This window comes from Sapajus apella, unplaced genomic scaffold, assembly GCF_009761245.1.
Source record: "Sapajus apella isolate SASKATOON/1434 unplaced genomic scaffold, GSC_monkey_1.0 scaffold14, whole genome shotgun sequence".
In the NCBI taxonomy this organism is placed as follows: domain Eukaryota; kingdom Metazoa; phylum Chordata; class Mammalia; order Primates; family Cebidae; genus Sapajus; species Sapajus apella.
The window spans coordinates 3,773,943-3,791,563 of record NW_022436954.1 but is presented as its reverse complement, the minus strand read 5'-3'; the positions used below and the strand labels follow the sequence as shown (position 1 = coordinate 3,791,563).

At 46.2% G+C, this 17,621-nt stretch overlaps 1 long non-coding RNA gene across 1 annotated transcript; it reads left to right on the top strand.

Annotated features, from left to right (window-relative positions):
* The first annotated feature begins 9 nt into the window (after positions 1 to 9).
* Positions 10 to 15,778, top strand: LOC116554658. The gene is made up of 3 exons (XR_004270264.1): positions 10 to 96; positions 2,788 to 2,955; positions 14,395 to 15,778. It is a non-coding gene; the product is annotated as an uncharacterized LOC116554658 (long non-coding RNA).
* Positions 15,779 to 17,621: the final 1,843 nt, after the last annotated feature.

Here is a 17,621-nt window from a genome sequence, read left to right as displayed (position 1 = left end):
GCAAAGAGTGTTCCCTAGTTGCCATGGGAACCTCGCCCCGCTTAGAGTCCTGACCGCTTGACTCCGCGAAGCGCGAACGTGTTGTTTCTTCCTGAGGTGCGCTGGGGCTGGGACCGGGTTTGCAGAAGGTCCGGGGCGGGGGCGGCGTAGGGGGCTTGAGGAGAGGAGACCAAGCCGGCCTTGCCTCCGAGACCAGCGCTCCCGAATTCTCCGCGGCGTCCCGGCGTCCACACGCTCCTGAGGCCTCGGCGTTCTGAGGAGAGGGACGGGCGAGGCGACTCGGGTCTGCGAGCTCGGGGTCCGGCTGTGGCCCGCGAAGCCCCGCTCGCCTGCGCCAGTGTCTGGTCACTTCGAGCCGAGGGCCTGAGCGTGGCGGACAGGTCCTCCCGGGCGCTGGCAGCCCGCGGGGAGGGTTCGCGCCGCAGGTGAACGCGGAGGTACAATCGGGCAGGGCAGTGAGTGCGCCCGAGGCTGGATCTGGCTCCGCCGCTGATGGATTCGGAACCCGGGAGGCCCCCAGGCGCTGTGGGCTTCAGTTCCCCCGCCCTGTAAAATGGGGCTTGGACTGGAATTCTAGTGCCCATTGCGATTCCGTCGCAGAGCAGGCCCTGGCTCTGTGTGACCTACCAGTTCCTTCCTCTGTAGAATGGGGAGTCTGAAACAGAAGCCTCTTTTGAGGGTGCAGTATGTCACACACTACCGGCCTCGTTGCTCCATACCGCACCCCAAGTGCAAGAAGAAAGAAGAGGACCTGAGATGATCTGAGCAAGACTCTCAGCTTAGGATCTAGAGTCGGAGAAACTTGGGTTTCTGACTTTGGACAAAGTTAGCCTCAGCTTCTTCATTTGCAAGAGTGGGGATAATGTTAACACCACCTCAGATTTTTGTGGATTAAATGAGATGTTACATGTAAGGTGTTTTTTGTTTGTTTTGTTTTATTTTTGAGACGGAATTTTCCTCTGTCGCCCAGGCTGGAGTACAATGGCGAGATCTCGGCTCACTGCAACCTGTGCCTCCCAGGTTCAAGCGATTTTCCTGCCCCAGCATCCCGAGTAGCTGAGACTACAGGCCTGCGCCACCACACCCGGCTAATTTTTTGTATTTTTAGTAGAGATGGGGTTTCACCGTGTTAGCCAGGATGGTCTCAATCTTCCTGACCTCGTGATCTGCCCACCTTGGCCTCCCAAAGTGCTGGGATTACAGGCGTGAGCCACCTAGCCCAGCCCTACCAGCTCCCCCCGACCCCCCGACCCCCAAGACGGAGTTTTGCTCTTGCCGCCCAGGCTGGAGTGCAGTGGCACGATCTCAGCTCACTGCAACCTCTGCCTTCCGGGTTCAAGCGATTCTTCTGCCTCAGCCTCCTGAGTAGCTGGGATTACAGGCATGCACCACCGTGTCCCACTAATTTTGAATTCTTAGTAGAGATGCGGTTTCTCCATGTTGGTCATATTGGTCTCTCACTCCTGACCTCAGGTGATCTGCCCATCTCGGCCTCCCAAAGTGCTGGGATTACAGGCGTGAGCCCGGCGACATGTAAGTTTTTAGTCTAGGGACTGCATGGAGGAAGTGCTATCCCATGTCCCAGCTGTCATTTTTGATAATTTTTACAACAGTCCCTAGCCACTGTAAGACCTTTTCTTAATTTTTGAAGTCATTTTATTTCTGGGCAAATCCATTCTCCTAGGCAGGACAGTTCTTTGTTTTCTTGTTTTGAGACAGGGTCTCACTGTGTGGTCCAGGCTGGAGTGCAGTGGAATGATCTCTGCGTGCTGCAACCTCCTCCGCCTCCTGGGTTCAAGCAGTTATTATGCCTCAGCCTCCTGAGTAGATAGGACTACAGGCACGTGCCATCGTGCCCGGTGAATTTTTGTATTTTTTGGTAGAGATGAGGTTTCACCATTTTGGCCAGACTGGTCTCGAACTCCTGGCCTCAAGAGATCTGTCCGCCTCCGCCTCCCAAAGTGCTGGGATTACAAGCATGAGCCACCTCGCCCAGCCTGAAGTTCTTTTATTAGACTTACATGCTGTCTCAGAGCCATTCTTCTAGGGGAAGGAGGCGAATGGGCAGATCGTTATGGGGTAAGGGCCATATTGTTGGCATCTTTAGTACAGTACCAGCTAATTGAGAGCCAAGGGAGCAAGGTGCATAAATGGATAGGGGGTTTGTGAGCCTCTTTTCCTGGAACTAAGGTGAAGAACCACGAGGGAAAGAAACTGAAGCATAGGATCATGTAGCAGCCCTCAGGATCAGTGATACCAGTGATGGATAGTCTCTTGACTCTTGTGTTCATTCTTGGCTTTTATTTTTCTATGGCTCACTCCTTCCTAGGGCAGTTTCTCTCCCATCTGTGACCTAACTGGGAATGGGAAACTCTGTCCAACATGGCAACAGATTGCCAAGGCCTGCAGCTGCCGCACAGGGAGGAAGCTGGCTTCAGCAGCACCATCTTCAGGCCAACTTCCAGGGCCCTGCCCTTCTCCAGTTCTGTCCAGGGCTGAACCTGCGCTAGGAGCTAGGCTTGAAGGACACCCCTTAGAGATGGGTGTCTAATGGCCTGTAGAGGGGAGAGCTACCTCAGGACCTGGGACAGCAAAAGTGGAAAAGGTCAAAAGGAGAATGGCCTGAGGACAAGTCCTGTTTCAGTCATCAAAGGTCTCGATTCCCTGCTGGAAGCTTCTGTCGCTCAGAAGGTGCAGCCATCCTCAGAACAAGGAAGCTGGGGAGAGATTAAGCAGGTGCAACCAGAGAGGAGATAGAGCACAACTGACTGTCTTTTTTGTCCCTAGATTTGGGAGGCTGGAGGACATCTGGGGGCCACAGTGCTCCTTTTCCTAGAGACTCAACTCAAGGTGAGCCTTTACACCATCCTTCTGGCAGCCTGTGCTCCCACCTCAGAGAATGGTTCTTCCTTTTCATCCTTCTTTCCCAGTTCACTCCTACTCCGCAGGCCACAGGTAAGAGCCTGCAGCGTGCATCAGGATTTCCTTATAGCTAAATGCCATGTGAAGCCCTAGGAACTCCAGGCCGGGTAATTGAGAAAAGGTTGTGACAGCCCAGTGCCCGCCACAGAGGCTTCTGTCTGGCTGCTTCAAGGGCATTATGGTCCTATACGATTCACTAAGTGCTGGCACTTACATGAGATCTCATTTGATCTCAGCAGCTGTAAGGTCTTGTGTTGTGACTTTCACTTTTCCACAGGAGGGATCTGATTTCTTAGGTTGTAGGTCAAAGAACGGAATGATGCCACTGAGACCAGTGATCTTTCCACTGCCTCCATTATCACTGACAGGATGCCACCTGTCTCCTAGTGAGAGCACTGTCCTAGGAAAACCTGAAACTAGACCAAGACTCTCCTTTTTTCCCATTTCAGCTAGAATTTCCTGCCCATTTTCCTCAGTGTTCTATCCCAGCACAGCTTCTCCCCATCACTGGACACATTTGATCCAAGTTTCTCACTCTCATGCCCTCAGTGATGCTGACTTGTTCTCAGGGCAGTGGGTCCCATCAGGGAGCTCGTGCTCTTCCCCTTGACTCTTCCAGGTGCACTCTCTCCCAGGCAGGCACCCTGGGTAGCTGTGAGTCTTTAGGGAATTCTGTTTCTGGAATAGGAAAAGTGTTCCCCCACTGGGTGGGGAAGGAAGTTAGCAAAAGTTTGCCTGATGGGATTGGCCTGGGTAGTAATGCTATACCCTATGCGACCCCATCTCATTGGCACCCCTGACAGAGCAGCTCAGTGAGCTATAGAGGTGAAGGTAGAAGGTGAATGTGGCAGGGAAGGTGATAGCCCAGGCTAAAGGCTAAAGCAGGACCCCACCTGCTGGCATAACTCAAGCCAGAGCCATGGAGGTGGAGGTGGGAGACATGTTTGGGTAAAGGAGGATGCCCCTGGGGAGAGGGAGCTGGTTATATGCATCTTACATGATTGATCTTCACAGGGCCTGAGAAGGCTTGGGGCTGGTCTGGTTTGCCCAGAACAGCAAACCCAGGCAGCGCACACTGCTATGCAGCTCCTCTCTTGGTTTGGTGGACTGACTCCCATTCTTTCATGGTCCTTCCACCCTCTCCGGTGGCTCAGCTAGATGCCTTCTCCAGGTCTGTCTGCCATCTGAGTGTTCCTATGCCAAGCTGAACTCTGCCTTTTCAGAATGTCCTCACTCCTGCAAACTGAAGCTCTTATTTTCAACACAGAAATGAGAAATTGGGAGAGAAGCTGAGTGCCATGGGGCTAGAGTATGTGGTTTGGAGGCAACCAATGGAATAATTTTGAGGTCAATAGGATGCTGAGCTGATCAACAGAGATCCTCCCCGCCCCTACTATGGTGGGTGGGGCTGTGTAGAGCAAGGCCTGTATACAACAAGATCCGCAGGTGGTCCCCACTTGCCTACCTACCATCCTGCGCCAGCTTCACCCTCCACCTTGGCCCTGTTCGTTCCTCTCTTCCCTCTTTCCCGCCTCTCCTCCCTCTAGGTAGTGCAGGCAGCAGCTGTTGACCACAGGGGCACATATGTTTGCCTTGCCTGTCTGCACTTGAGCTTCCTGTGGGTGCCCATCTTGGCCTGCATGTTGCAGGACTTGTGCTTCTGGGCAGATACTTCTGATTCTTCTCCTCTTTATGCAATTTTTTTTTTTTTTGACACAGAGTCTTGCTCTGTTGCCAGATGCCAGGCTGGAGTGCAGTGGCGCAATCTTGGCTTACTGCAACCTCTGCCTCCTGGGTTCAAGCAATTCTCCTGCCTCAGCCTCCCGAGTAGCTGGGACTATAGGAGCGCGCCACCACGCCCAGCTAATTTTTTTGTATTTTAGTAGAGATGGGGTATCACTATGTTGGCCAGGATGGTCTTGATCTCTTGACCTCGTGATCTGCCCTCCTCGGCCTCCCAAAGTGCTGGGATTATAGGCGTGAGCCGCGGCACCCAGCCGATTCTTCTCCTCTTAAAGAGGAAAAAAGGCTCAGATAAGAGAGGAGGTTAAGGAAAGAAGACTTGAAACTATATGGAGGCTAGATAGGAACTAGGTTGAAGGGACGCTGTCAGAGAAGAACTCAAGGTGCCAGGAGCCCAGGCTAGCTGTAAGGACCTAATGGTCCCTGGGACTGGGTTGTGGGGCCAGGTGAGGCTGGTCTGATGGAGGAACTGTCCTTGGAAGGAGAATTCTGTTTCTGGCTGGATGCTTGTTTGAGTACAAGGGACTGTGAAGGATCCATTTTACAGTAAGCCTGGGATGAAACTAAACTCATTCTTTTTTCTCACAGCTCACCCCTGAGTCTTGAGCTTCAAACCAGCCCTTCCTGCTGATTTTTCCATTACTGCTAGTCTCCTATACCCAGGTGTAAACCTCAGGGTAACTCCGACTTTCCACATTTAATCAATTACCAGATTCCAATGGTCCTTCACAAAACAGTTGCCTTTTGCCCCCACTTCCTTCACCCAGCCCAAGTCCCTGTTCCCATGCCTCAGCTACTGTGACAGCCTTCCAGCTGGCTATGCCCTTCAGTCTGTCCAGACCATCTTCACTACATAGAAGTATTCATCACTTTGCATGTGTTATTCCTAAGCTAAATGCCTTTGGTGATGCTCTCCATTGCCTGCCATGTACAATACAGACTCTCTATTCTTTTTCTTTTTCTTTTTTTTTGAGACAGAGTCTAGCTCTGTCACCCCAGCTGGAGTGCAGTGGCATGATCTCGGCTCACTACAACCTCCACCCCCTGGGTTCAAGAGATTCTCTTGCCTCAGCCTCCCATGTAGCTGGGATTATAGGCATGTGCCACCGTGCCCGGCTAATTTTTGTATTTTTTTGTAGAGACAGGGTTTCACCATGTTGGCCAGGCTGGTCTTGAACTCCTGACCTTGTGATCCGCCTGCCTCGGCCTCCCAAAGTGCTAGGATTACAGGCATGAGCCACTGTACCTGGCCCAGACTCGATTCTTTTGCTAAAGGCCTTTATCAATCTGATGCCAGCCTACCTTTCTGGCTTTATCTCCCAGAACATCCTAGTATGTATCTTTCACTCTCATCAAACTAGACTACTGACTGTTTCTTGAAAACACTTTTTCCACCTCTTCATCTTTGCGCATGCTTGTCTTTTCTGTCCGGGAGGGTCTCTTCCACCATTCATCTCTTCATTTAAAGGTATTTTTTGAGCACTTTTTAGTTTGAAAAATTTCAATGCAGAGAAGTTGAAAGAGTAGTACAGTGAACAGCTAGGTAACCTACATCTAGATTCACCAGTTGTTATTGCCGCGTTTCTTTTCTCTCCCTTTTTTTCCTGGACCCGTTGAAAATAAGTTGCGGGCATTATGACATTTCATCCCTAAATATTTTGGTCAGTATCTCCTCATAAGAAGGACATCATCCTACATAACCACAATCTTTTCTTTTCTTTTCTTTTTTTAAAGAAAAGATGGTACCCAGCCAATATTTTCTTTAAAAAAAAAAAAAAAAAAGTCTGGGACTGAGTGTGGTGGCTCATGCCTGTGATCCCAACACTTGGGGAGGCTGAGGTGGGAGGATTGCTTGAGGCTAGGAGTTCAAGACTAGCCTGGACAGCATAGTGAGATTCCCATCTCTACAAAAATATTTAAAAATTAGCCTGGGTTGGCCAGATGCGGTGGCTCATGCCTGTAATCCCAGCACTTTAGGAGGCCAAGGCAGGCGAGTCATGAGGTCAGGAATTCGAGACCAGCCTGGCCAACATGGTGAAACCCTGTCTCTACTAAGAACACAAAAAATTAGCTAGGCGTAGTGGTGGGCAGCTGTAATCCCAGCTATTTGAGAGGCTGAGGCAGGAGAATGGCTTGAACCCGGGAGGCAGAGGTTACAGTGAGCTGACATGGTGCCACTGCACTCCAGCCTGGCAACAGAGCAAGACTCCGTCTCAAAAAAAAAAAAAAAAGATAATGTGATTTTTAGGCCAGGCACAGTAGCTCATGCCTGTAATCCCAGCACTTTTATAGTCTGAGGCAGGAAGAGCACTTAAGCCCAGGAGGTTGAGGCTATAGTGAGCAATGTTCTTGTGACTGCACTCTAGCCTCAGCAACAGAGCAAGACACTATCTAAAAAAAACCCAAAAAATTAAAAATTAACTGGGCATAGTAGCGTGCGCCTATAGTGCTAACTACTCAGGAGGCTGAGACAAGAGGATGGCTTGAGCCCAGGAGTTTGAGAGGCTGCGGTGAGCCATGATTGTACCTCTGCACTCCAGCCTGGGTAACAGAGAGACATCATCTCTAAAAAACAACAAAAAATAAAAATGTGGTAAACTATACGTAACATTTACTATTTTACCATTTTAAAGTGTATCATTGTGGCATTACGTACATTCACAATGTCGTGTAACCATCACCACCATGCGTTTCCAGAACTTTTTCATCATCACAAACAGAAACTGTGTACCCATTGAATGATAGCTCTCCATTCCCCCTGTGTAACCTTGGTTCTGCTTTCTGACTGTGAATTTGCCTCTTCTAATTACCTCATATAAGTTGAGACCTACATTATTTGTCCTTTGATGTGTGGCTTATTTCACTTAACATAATGTCTTTAGGGTTCAGCCATGTTGTAGCACATGTTCAGAATTTCAGTCCTTGTTTAAGGCTGAATAATACTCTCTTGTATGGGTAGACCACTTTCGTTTATCCGTTCATCTGCTGCTAGACATTTGGAATGTTTTAGCCTTTGGATGTTGTGAATATGCTGCCATGAACATTGGTTTACTAGTATTGGGGTCACAGCTTTCAGTTCTTTTGGGTACATACCAAGAGTGGAATTGCTAGATAATATGGCAATTCTGTTAACTTTCTGAGGAACTGCCACACTGTTTTACAAAGTGACCAAGAAATAAAAATGCGTTATTATTATCTAAACTACAGATCATAATTACATTTCTCTAAATATCCGTATGTTTTCCATTACAGCTTTAAAAAATACCTATTTCAGGATTACATGAGGGATCACTGATTGTATTTGATTGCCATGTCTCTAGATTTTTCTTTAATTTAGAATAGTCTTCCTGTCATTTTGTTTTTCATGACATTGACATTTTTGAAAAATCCAAGCTAGCTGTCTTGTGGATATCCTTCAGTTTGGGTCTCTTCGAATGTTTTCTTATGATTAAATTCAGGGTAAGCTTTTATGCAAGAATGCTACATAACACTACATAATAGTACAAGAATACTAAGGATATTGCATAACATGTTCTTCCTATTTGTTGCATTACTTTAGTCATATAATGTTGCTTTATTCCATTATTGATGACACTGACTTTGTTTTGTTTTTTATTTATGTATTTATTTATTTTTTTGAGACAGAGTTTCACTCTGTCACCCAAGCTAGAGTGCAGTGGCATGATTTCAGCTCACTGCAACCTCCACCTCCCGGGTTCAAGCGATTCTCCTGCTTCAGCCTCCCTAGTAGCTGGGATTACAGGCATGCACCACCACACCCAGTTAATTTTTATATTTTTAGTAAGACAGGGTTTTGCCATGTTGGCTAGGCTGGTCTCAAACTCCTGACCTTAGGTGATCCGCCCGCCTTGGCCTCCTAAAGTGCTAGGATTACAGGCGTGAGCCACTGTGCCCAGCCAATACTGAGTTTATTTACTCAGTTAAGATGGTATCTGCTAGATATCTCTATTGTCAAGGAACTCTTTTCCACATGTGAAAATAATTTGTTGGGTGGTAAATTGAGACTATGTGAATATCCTGTTCCCCAACAGTCTATCAGCCATTGGTCTTAGCATCAAGAATCCTTGCCTAAATTATTTATTTCATTGTGTTTTTAATTTAAATTTATTTGTTGATTTAATTTTAGAGACAGGGTCTTGCTGTGTTGCCCAGGCTGGAGTGCAGTGGCTATTCACAGGCGCAGCCAAGCAATCCTCCTAATAATCCATAATATTTACAGATATAATTTTTTTTTTTTTTTTTTTTTTTGGTGACAGAGTCTCACTCTGTGACCCAGGCTGGAGTGCAATGGCATGGTCTTGGCTCACTGCAACCTCCGCCTCCCCAGTACAAGCGATTCTTCTGCCCCAGCCTCCCAAGTAGCTGGAATCACAGGCATGCGCCACCACACCCGGCTAATCTTTGTATTTTTAGTAGAGATGGGGTTTCACTATGTTGGCCAGGCTGATATCGAACTCTTGACCTCGTCGTCCGCCTTCCTCAGCCTCCCAAAGTGCTGGGATTATAGGCATGAGCCACTGTGCCCGGCCTACAGATAGACTTTTTACAGAAGGTGGTTCTTTTTTTTTTTTTTTTTTTTTTGAGATGAAGCCTCGCTCTATCACCCAGGCTGGAGTGCCTGGCCTAGAAGGTGGGGTCTTTTAAGATGTGTTTAGATTGAGGGGGGGGTGATTAAAAAAAAAAAAAGATGTGTTTAGATCATGAAGGCTCCACCTTCATGAATGGATTAATAACCACTATAAAGAGGGCTTGTGGGAGTGGGTTCACTCCCTCTTGCCCTTCTGCTTTTCTGGCACGTGAAGACACAGAGTTCATTCTCTCTTGTTCTTCTGCCTTCTGCCATGCAAGGATGCAATCAGAAGACTTGACACTTTTGGAACTGTGAGAGAATAAATTTCTGTTCTTTATAAATCATCCAGTCTCAGATACTCTGTTATAGCATCACATAACAGACGAAGACAGGTTGTCATAACAAAGAACCACAGATTGGGTGGCTTAAACAACAGAAATTTATTGTCTCACAGTTCTGGAGGCCAGTAGTCTAGATCAAGGTCTTGACGGGTTGATTCCTTCTGGGAGCCATGAGAAAAGGATCTGTTCTGGGTCTCTCCCCTCAGCTTATACATGGCTGTCTCCACATCATCTTTCCCTTGTACTTGTCTATGTCTGAATTTTCTCTTATGAGGACACCAGTCATAGTGGATTAAGGTCCACCCTAAGACCTCATTTTAACTTAAAACCTCTGTAGGCCAGGTTCAAGCGATTCTCCTGCCTCAGCTTCCGGAGTAGCTGGGACTACGGGCATGCACCACCATACCTGGCTAATTTTTCTATTTTTATAAGAGTTGGGGTTTTGCCATGTTGGCAACTCAAACTCCTGATTACCTCAGGTAATCCACCTGCCTCAGCCTGCCAAAGTGCTGGGATTACAGATGTCAGCCACTGCACCTGGCCTATCACCTGGGGAGGCTGAGGTGGGCAGATCACTTGAGGTCAGGAGTTCGATATCAGCCTGACCAACATGGAGAAAACCCATCTCTACTAAAAAATACAAAAATTAGCCAAGCACGGTGGCAGGCACCTATAATCCCAGCTACTCAGGACCCTGAGGCAGGAGAATCACTTGAACCTGAGAGGTAAATCCTGTAGTGAGCTGAGATCACGCCGCTGCACTCCAGCCTGAGTGAAAGAGCAAGACCCCAACACAAAAAAAAAAAAAAAAAAAAAAAGACCCTACCTTCTAACACTATGGCATTGGGGCCTGAGCTTCCAACACATGAATTTTGGAGGACACATTCAGACCATTGTACAACTCCAGCAAACTAATGTAGACTTATGCCCAACCATATTAACTACTTTAGCTGGGCGGAGTGGCTCATGCCTGTAATCCCAGCACTTTGGGAGGCTGAGGCGGGTGAGTCACCTGAGGTCAGGAGTTTGAGACCAGCCTGACCAACATGGAGAAACCCCACGTTAGTCATACTAAAATATTTAAAATTAGCTGAGCATGGTGGCGCATGCCTGTAATCTCAGCTACTTGGGAAGCTGAGGCAGGAGAATTGCTTGAACCCGGGAGGCGGAGGTTGCGGTAAGCCAAGATTGCACCATTGCACTCCAGCCTGGGCAACAGAAGTGAAACTCTGTCTCAAAAAAAAAAAAAACCTACTTTAAACATAAACAGTCCAATTTAATACTCCAACTAAAAGACAGCAGCTTGGGTGGCAGTGTGAGAACTTGTCTAAAAAAAAAATCAAGATCCAACTACATAATATCTAAAATAAAAGAAATATACAGTTAAGGCCGGGCATGGTGGCTCACGCCTGTAATCCCAGCACTTTAGGAGGCTGAGGTGAGCAGATCATGAGGTCACAAGATTGAGACCAGCCTGGCCAACATAGTGAAAACCTGTCTCTATTAAATACAAAAATTAGCTGGGTGTGGTGGCACACACCTATAGTTCCGGCTACTCAGGAGGCCGAGGCAGGAGAATCGCTTGAAGCTGGGAGGTGGAGGTTGCAGTGAGCTGACACTGCCATTGCACTTCATCATGGGTGACAGAGTGAGACTCCATCTCAAAAAAAAAAAAAAAAGAAAAAAAAAAAGACAGTTGACCCTTGAACAGCATGAGTTTGAGCTTCCTGGATCCACATAGGTTTTTTCAATAAATATATTGGAATATTAGTTGGAGATTTGCAACAATTTGAAAAATGCACAGATAAACCACATAGCCTAGAAATATTGAAAAAATTAAGAAAAAGTTAAGTATGTCATGAATGCATAAAATATAGCTACTGGTCTATTTTATCACTTACTACAATGAACTATAGATAAATGTATTATAAGAAGTTAAAATTGGCTGGATGAGGTGGTTCCCACCTGTAATCAGAGCACTCTGGGAGGCTGAGACGGGAGGATCACTTGAGGCACGTGCTTACAGTCATAACTACTCAGGAAGTTGAGGCAGGAGGATCACTTGAGCCCAGGAGTTTGAGGTTACAGTAAGCTGTGATCATGCCACAACACTCCAGCCTGGGCAACATAGCCACACCCTGTCTCTACAAAAAAATTAGCTGGGTATGGCAATGCACACCTGTAGTCCCTGTTACTTGGGAGATTGAGGTGAGAGAGAATCACTTGAGCCCAGGAGGTTAAGCTTGCAGTGACTCATGATCATGCCACTGCACTCCAGCCTGGGTGACAGAGGGAGACCCTGTCTCAAAAAAAAGAAAAAGAGAAATTGTGATGCACTATTAAATTATAACTGCATAAAATTAGTACACACTGTACTACTATAATTTTATAACCGCCTCCTGTTGCTATTGCAGTGAGTTCAATTGTTTCGAGTATCCACTTAAAATGCTGTGACACTAATTATCGCTGCATGAGCACTTTGTCTCTCTAGTAAATTGCCTATTGCCATAAAAAAAGGTGATCTCTCACAGTTCTCTTGGATTCTTCATTGTCTTGTGCAATGCCCTAAACCTAGAATTACAGCATAGGATACATGTGAGTGCCACTACTCACGCTGGGAGCACTCCCAGGAAGCAGAGAAAAGTAATAATATTTCAAGAAAAGCTGAATTGCTTGATGTGTTCCATAGATTGAGGTCTGTAGCTATGGTTGCCCACTATTTCAAGATAAATGAATCCAGTGTAAGGACTATTGCAAAAAAAAGAAAAAGAAATGCATGAAGCTATACCAGTAGCGTGAAAACCTCACACTTTTTGCAAAATACTTTTTTTTTTTTGAGGTGAAGTTTCACTCCTTTTTGCCCAGGTTGGAGTGCAATGGCACAGCCTTGGCTCACTGCAGCCTCTGCCTCCTAGGTTCAAGAAATTCTCCTGCCTCAGACTCCTGTGCAGCTGGGATTGCAGGTGTGTACTACCATGCCTGGCTAATTTTGTATTTTTAGTAGAGATGGGGTTTTACCATGTTGATCAGGCTGGTCATGAACTCCTGACCTCAGGTGATCTGCCTGCCTTGGCCTCCCAAAGCGTTGGGATTACAGGCATGAGCCACCATGCCTGGCCGCAAAATACCTTTTTATCTTATATTCAAAATGCAGCTTTTATGTGGGTGCAGGATTGCTGTAAGAACAGAACACATGTAGACTCTAATGTGATTTGAGACAAAGTGAAGTCAGTATATGACAACTTAAAGCAAAAGGACGGTGAGGATCTAGTGCTAGAGAATTTAATGCCATCAAAGGATGGTTTGATAGTTTTAGAAAGAGGTTTGGCTTTAAAAATGTCAAGAGAGGCTGGGTGCAGTGACTCATGCCTATAATCCTAGCACTTTGGGAGGCCAAGATGGGAGGATTGCTTAAGCCCAGAAGTTTGAGAGTAGCCTGTAAAACATTGCAAAACCCTATTTCTACTGAAAATTAGCCAGGCTTGGTGGCATGCACCTATAGTCCCAGCTACTTGAGAGGCTGAAGTGAGAGAATCACCTGAGCCCGAGAGGTTGAGGCTGCAATGAGCCATGCTGGTACCACTGCACTCCAGCCTGAGTGACAGGAGTGAGATTCTGCTCAAAAAAAAAGAAAAAAGAAAAAAAGGACAAGATAACAGGAAAAGCAGCTTTTATCTACCAAGAGACAAAAGATGAATTCTGAGATGCCAATAAGAAAATAGTTGAGGCCGGGTGCAGTGGCTCACACCTATAATCCCAGCACTCTGGGTGACTGAAGTGGGTACATTGCTCTAGTTCAGTTCAAGACCAGTCTGGGCAACATGGTGAAACCCCATCTCTACTGAAAGAAAATACAAAAAATTGACCAGGTATGGTGGCAAATGCCTGTAGTCCCAGCTACTCAGGAGGCTGAGGTGGGAGGATCACCTGAGCCCAGAAAGTTGAGGCTACAGTAAGCTGTGATCATGATATTGCACTCCAGCCTGGAAAATGAGGGGGAAATTTTTTTAAAAAAAAAAAAAAAAAAAAAAAAAAGAATTGAGGGGAAAAGGTATCTGCCTGAACTTTAATGTAGAAGAAAACAGAAAACCACAAAAGACCTTTATTAGTAAGAAAGAGAAGTGAGCAGTAAGATTTAAGGCAAGAAGAGATAGACCAACTCTCCTGTTTTGTGCAAATGCAGTCAGGTTTATAATAAAGGCTGCCCTTATCTATAAATCTGCTAACCCTCAAGCTGAAGGGAAAAGAGAAACACCAGCTGCCAATCTTTTGGTTGTGTAACAAGAAAGCCTAGACAATGAGAACCCTTTTTCTGGATTGATTCCATTGATACTTTGTCCCTGAAGTCAGGATGTACCTTGACAGTAAGAGATTGCCTTTTTTTGTTCTTGTTTTTTGAGATGGAATCTTGCTCTGTCACTCAGGCTGGAGTGCAGTGGTGTGATCTTAGCTCACTACAGCCTCCACCTACTGGGTTCAAGTGATTTTCCTGTCTCAGCCTCCTGAGTAGCTGGGATTACAGGTGTCTGCCACCACTCTTGGCTGATTTTTCTATTTTTAGTAGAAACAGGGTTTCATGTTGGCTAGGCTGGTCTGGACCCCTGATCTCAAGTGATCCACCCGCCTCGGCCTCCCAAAGTGCTGGGATTACAGGTGTGAGCCACCACACCTGGCCTGGGATTGCCTTTTAAAATTCTCTTGTTATTGGACAATGCCTTTGGCCTTGAACCCCATCAGTTCAGTACTGAAGGTGTCAAAGTGGTCTACTTGTTTCCAAGCACATTGTCTCTAATTCAGCCTCTAGATTGAGGGATCATAAGGACATTAAAGGCTCATTACACATACAGATGGCACTCTATTGAAAGGACTGTCAACTCTACAGAAGAGAACCCTGATAGAACATCGTGAAAGTCTGGAAGGATTATGCCATTGAAGATGCCATCATTGTTATGGAAAAAGCCATGAAAGCCATCAAGCCTGAAACAATAAATTCTTACCGGAGAATACTGTGTCCAGATGTCATGCACAATTTCACAGGATTTATGATAAAGCCAAGCTAGGAAATCATGAAAAAGATTGTGAATATGGCAAAAAAGATGGGGATGAAGGGTTTGATAGGGATCTCAGAGAAATTTAAGAGCTTAATAGACACCACACCAGACTAGTTAACAGAAGATGACTTGATAGAGATGAGTGCTTCTGAACCCCTGCCAGATAAAGATATAGAAGCAGCAGTGGCAGAAAGTAAATGAACTGAGACAGTCTAGAAGGAGGATTCTGATTATTCAAGACCACTTTTGACATTTTTTTATGACATGGACCCTTCTGTGATGCAGGCACTGAAACTAAAGCAAATAGCAGAAGAAGGATTAATACTATATAGCAGGCAGGGGTCCCCAACCCCCAGGCCATCGGAACCAGGCCATACAGCAGGAGGTGAGTTATGGGTGAGCAAGTGAACACAAGCTTCATCTGCATCCACACCTGCTCCCCATCGCTTGCATTACTGCATAAGCACCACCTCTTGTCAGCTCATAGGAGAGCGAACCCCATTGTGAACTGCGCATGTGAGGGATCTAGGTTGCCAGCTCCTTATGGGAATCTAATGCCTGAATCTGTCACTGTCTTCTATCACCCCAGAAGGGACCGTCTAGTTGCAAGAAAAGCTCAGGGCTCCCATTGATTCCACATTATGTTGAGCTGTATAATTATTTCATTATATATTACAATGTAATAATAATAGAAATAAAGCACACAATACATATAAAGTGCTTGAACCATCCTGAAACCACTGCCTTAACCCCTTCTATGGGAAAAAAAGTCTTCCATAAAACCAGTCCCTGGTGCCAAAAACGTTGGGACTGCTGCTATTTAGAAACATTTTTAGAGAAATAGAAGTTACAATGTATTTCCGTAAAGTTACACCAGAGTGTGCCTGCCTCTCCTGCCTCCGCTTCCACCTCTTTTGCCTCTGCTGCCCCTGAGACAGCAAGACCAACCATTCCTCTTCCTCTTCCTCAGCCTACTCAACGTGAAGGCGATGAAGATAAAGACCTTTATGATGATCCACTTCCATTTAATGAGTAGTAAATATGCTTCCTCTTATGATTTTTTTCTTTTCTTTTTTTGAGACAAGGTTTCACTCTCACCCAGGCTGCAGCATAGAAACCTTTTTTTGAGACAAGGTTTCACTCTCACCCAGGCTGGTACAATCTCAGCTCACTGCACCTCAGCCTCCTGGGCTCCCAGGCTCAAAGGATCTAACCTCAAAACCCCATCTCCAGCTGGGCCTGGAGGTTCATACCTATAATCCCAGCATATTTGGGAGATGTGCTGGGATTTTGGGAGGCTGAGATGGTTGGATTACCTGAGGTCAGGACCAGCCTGGCCAACACAGTGAAACCCCATCTGTACTAAAACTATAAAAATTAGCTGGGCGTGGTTGCATTCGCCTGTAATTTCAGCTATTGGGGAGACTGAGGCAGGAGAATTGCTTGAACCCTGAAGGCAGAGGTTGTAGTGAGCCAAGATCATGCCACTGCACTTTAGTCTGGGCCACAGAGCAAAACCCTGTCTAAAAAAAAATATAATAGTAATTAATTTAAAAACAAAAACCTGTCTCTACAAAAAATATGAAAAGTCTTGCCAGGCATGGTGGCTCACACCTATAATCCCAGCACTTTGGGAGGCCTAGGCTTGTGGATCATCTGAGGTTGAGAGTTCAAGACCAGCCTGACCCAACATGGAGAAACCCTGTCTCTATTTAAAGAATACAAAATTAGCTGGGTACAGTGGTGCATGCCTGTAATCCCAGCTATTTGGGAAGCTGAAGCAGGAAAATGGCTTGAACCTGGTAGGCGGAAGTTACAGTGAGTTGAGATCATGCCATTGCATGCCAGCCTGGGCAACAAGAGCAAAACTGTGTCTCAAAAAGAAAAGAAAAGAGAAGAAAAATCAGCTGGGCACAGTGACAATTTGGGAGGCCAAGGTGGGTGGATCACTTGAGGCCAGGAGTTCGAGACCACCCTTGCCAACATGGTGAAACCCCGTGTCTAGTAAGAATACAAAAAAAGGCTGGGTGTGGTGGCTCATGCCTGTAATCTCAGCACTTTGGGAGGCCGAGGCAGGCAGATCACTTGAGGTCAGGAGTTGAAAAACAGCCTGGCCAACAGAGCAAAACCCTGTCTCTACTAAAAATACAAAATAATTAGCCAGGCGTGGTGGCGGGCACCCTGAAATCCCAGCTACTCGTGAGGCTGAGGCAGGAGAATCACATGAACCTGGGAGGTGGAGGTTGCAGTAAACCAAGATCGCACCGCAGCATGCCAGCCTGTGCAATAGAACAAGACTTCGTCTCAAAAAAAAAAAAAAAAATTAGCTGAGCATGGTGGGTGCCTGTAGTCCAAGCTACTTGGGAGACAGGGATTGCTTGAGCCTGGGAGGTGGAGGTTGCAGTGAGCCAAGATCTCACCACTGCGCTCCAGCCTGGGCAATAGAGCCAGACCTTGTCTCAGTCAATCAATCAATGTAACCAACAAATACACAATTATCAGAGATTTGAAACCCTTCTATTGGTAATTGATAGAACAACTAGACAGAAAAGCTGCTGGATATAAAAAACCTGAACAATATTATCAACCAACTTGATATAGTTGACATTCAAGAAACTCCACCAAATAACTGCAGAATATACCTTTTTTTCAAGCACACATAGAACATTACCCAAGCTAGATTATATCTGGGCCATAAGGTAAGTCTCAATATATTTCTAAAGATTAAAATCTATTGCTTGAGGCCTGGAATTTGAGACTAGCCTGGGCAACATATTACATAGAGAGACCCCCATCTCCATAAAAAGTAAAAATTTGGCTGGGCATGATGGCTCATGCCTGTAATCCCAGCACTTTGGGAGGCCAAGACGGGCAGATCACCTGAGGTCAGGAGTTTGAGGCAAGCCTGACCAACATGGAGAAACCCCATCTCTACTAAAAATACAAAATTAGTTGGGTGTGGTGGCACTTGTC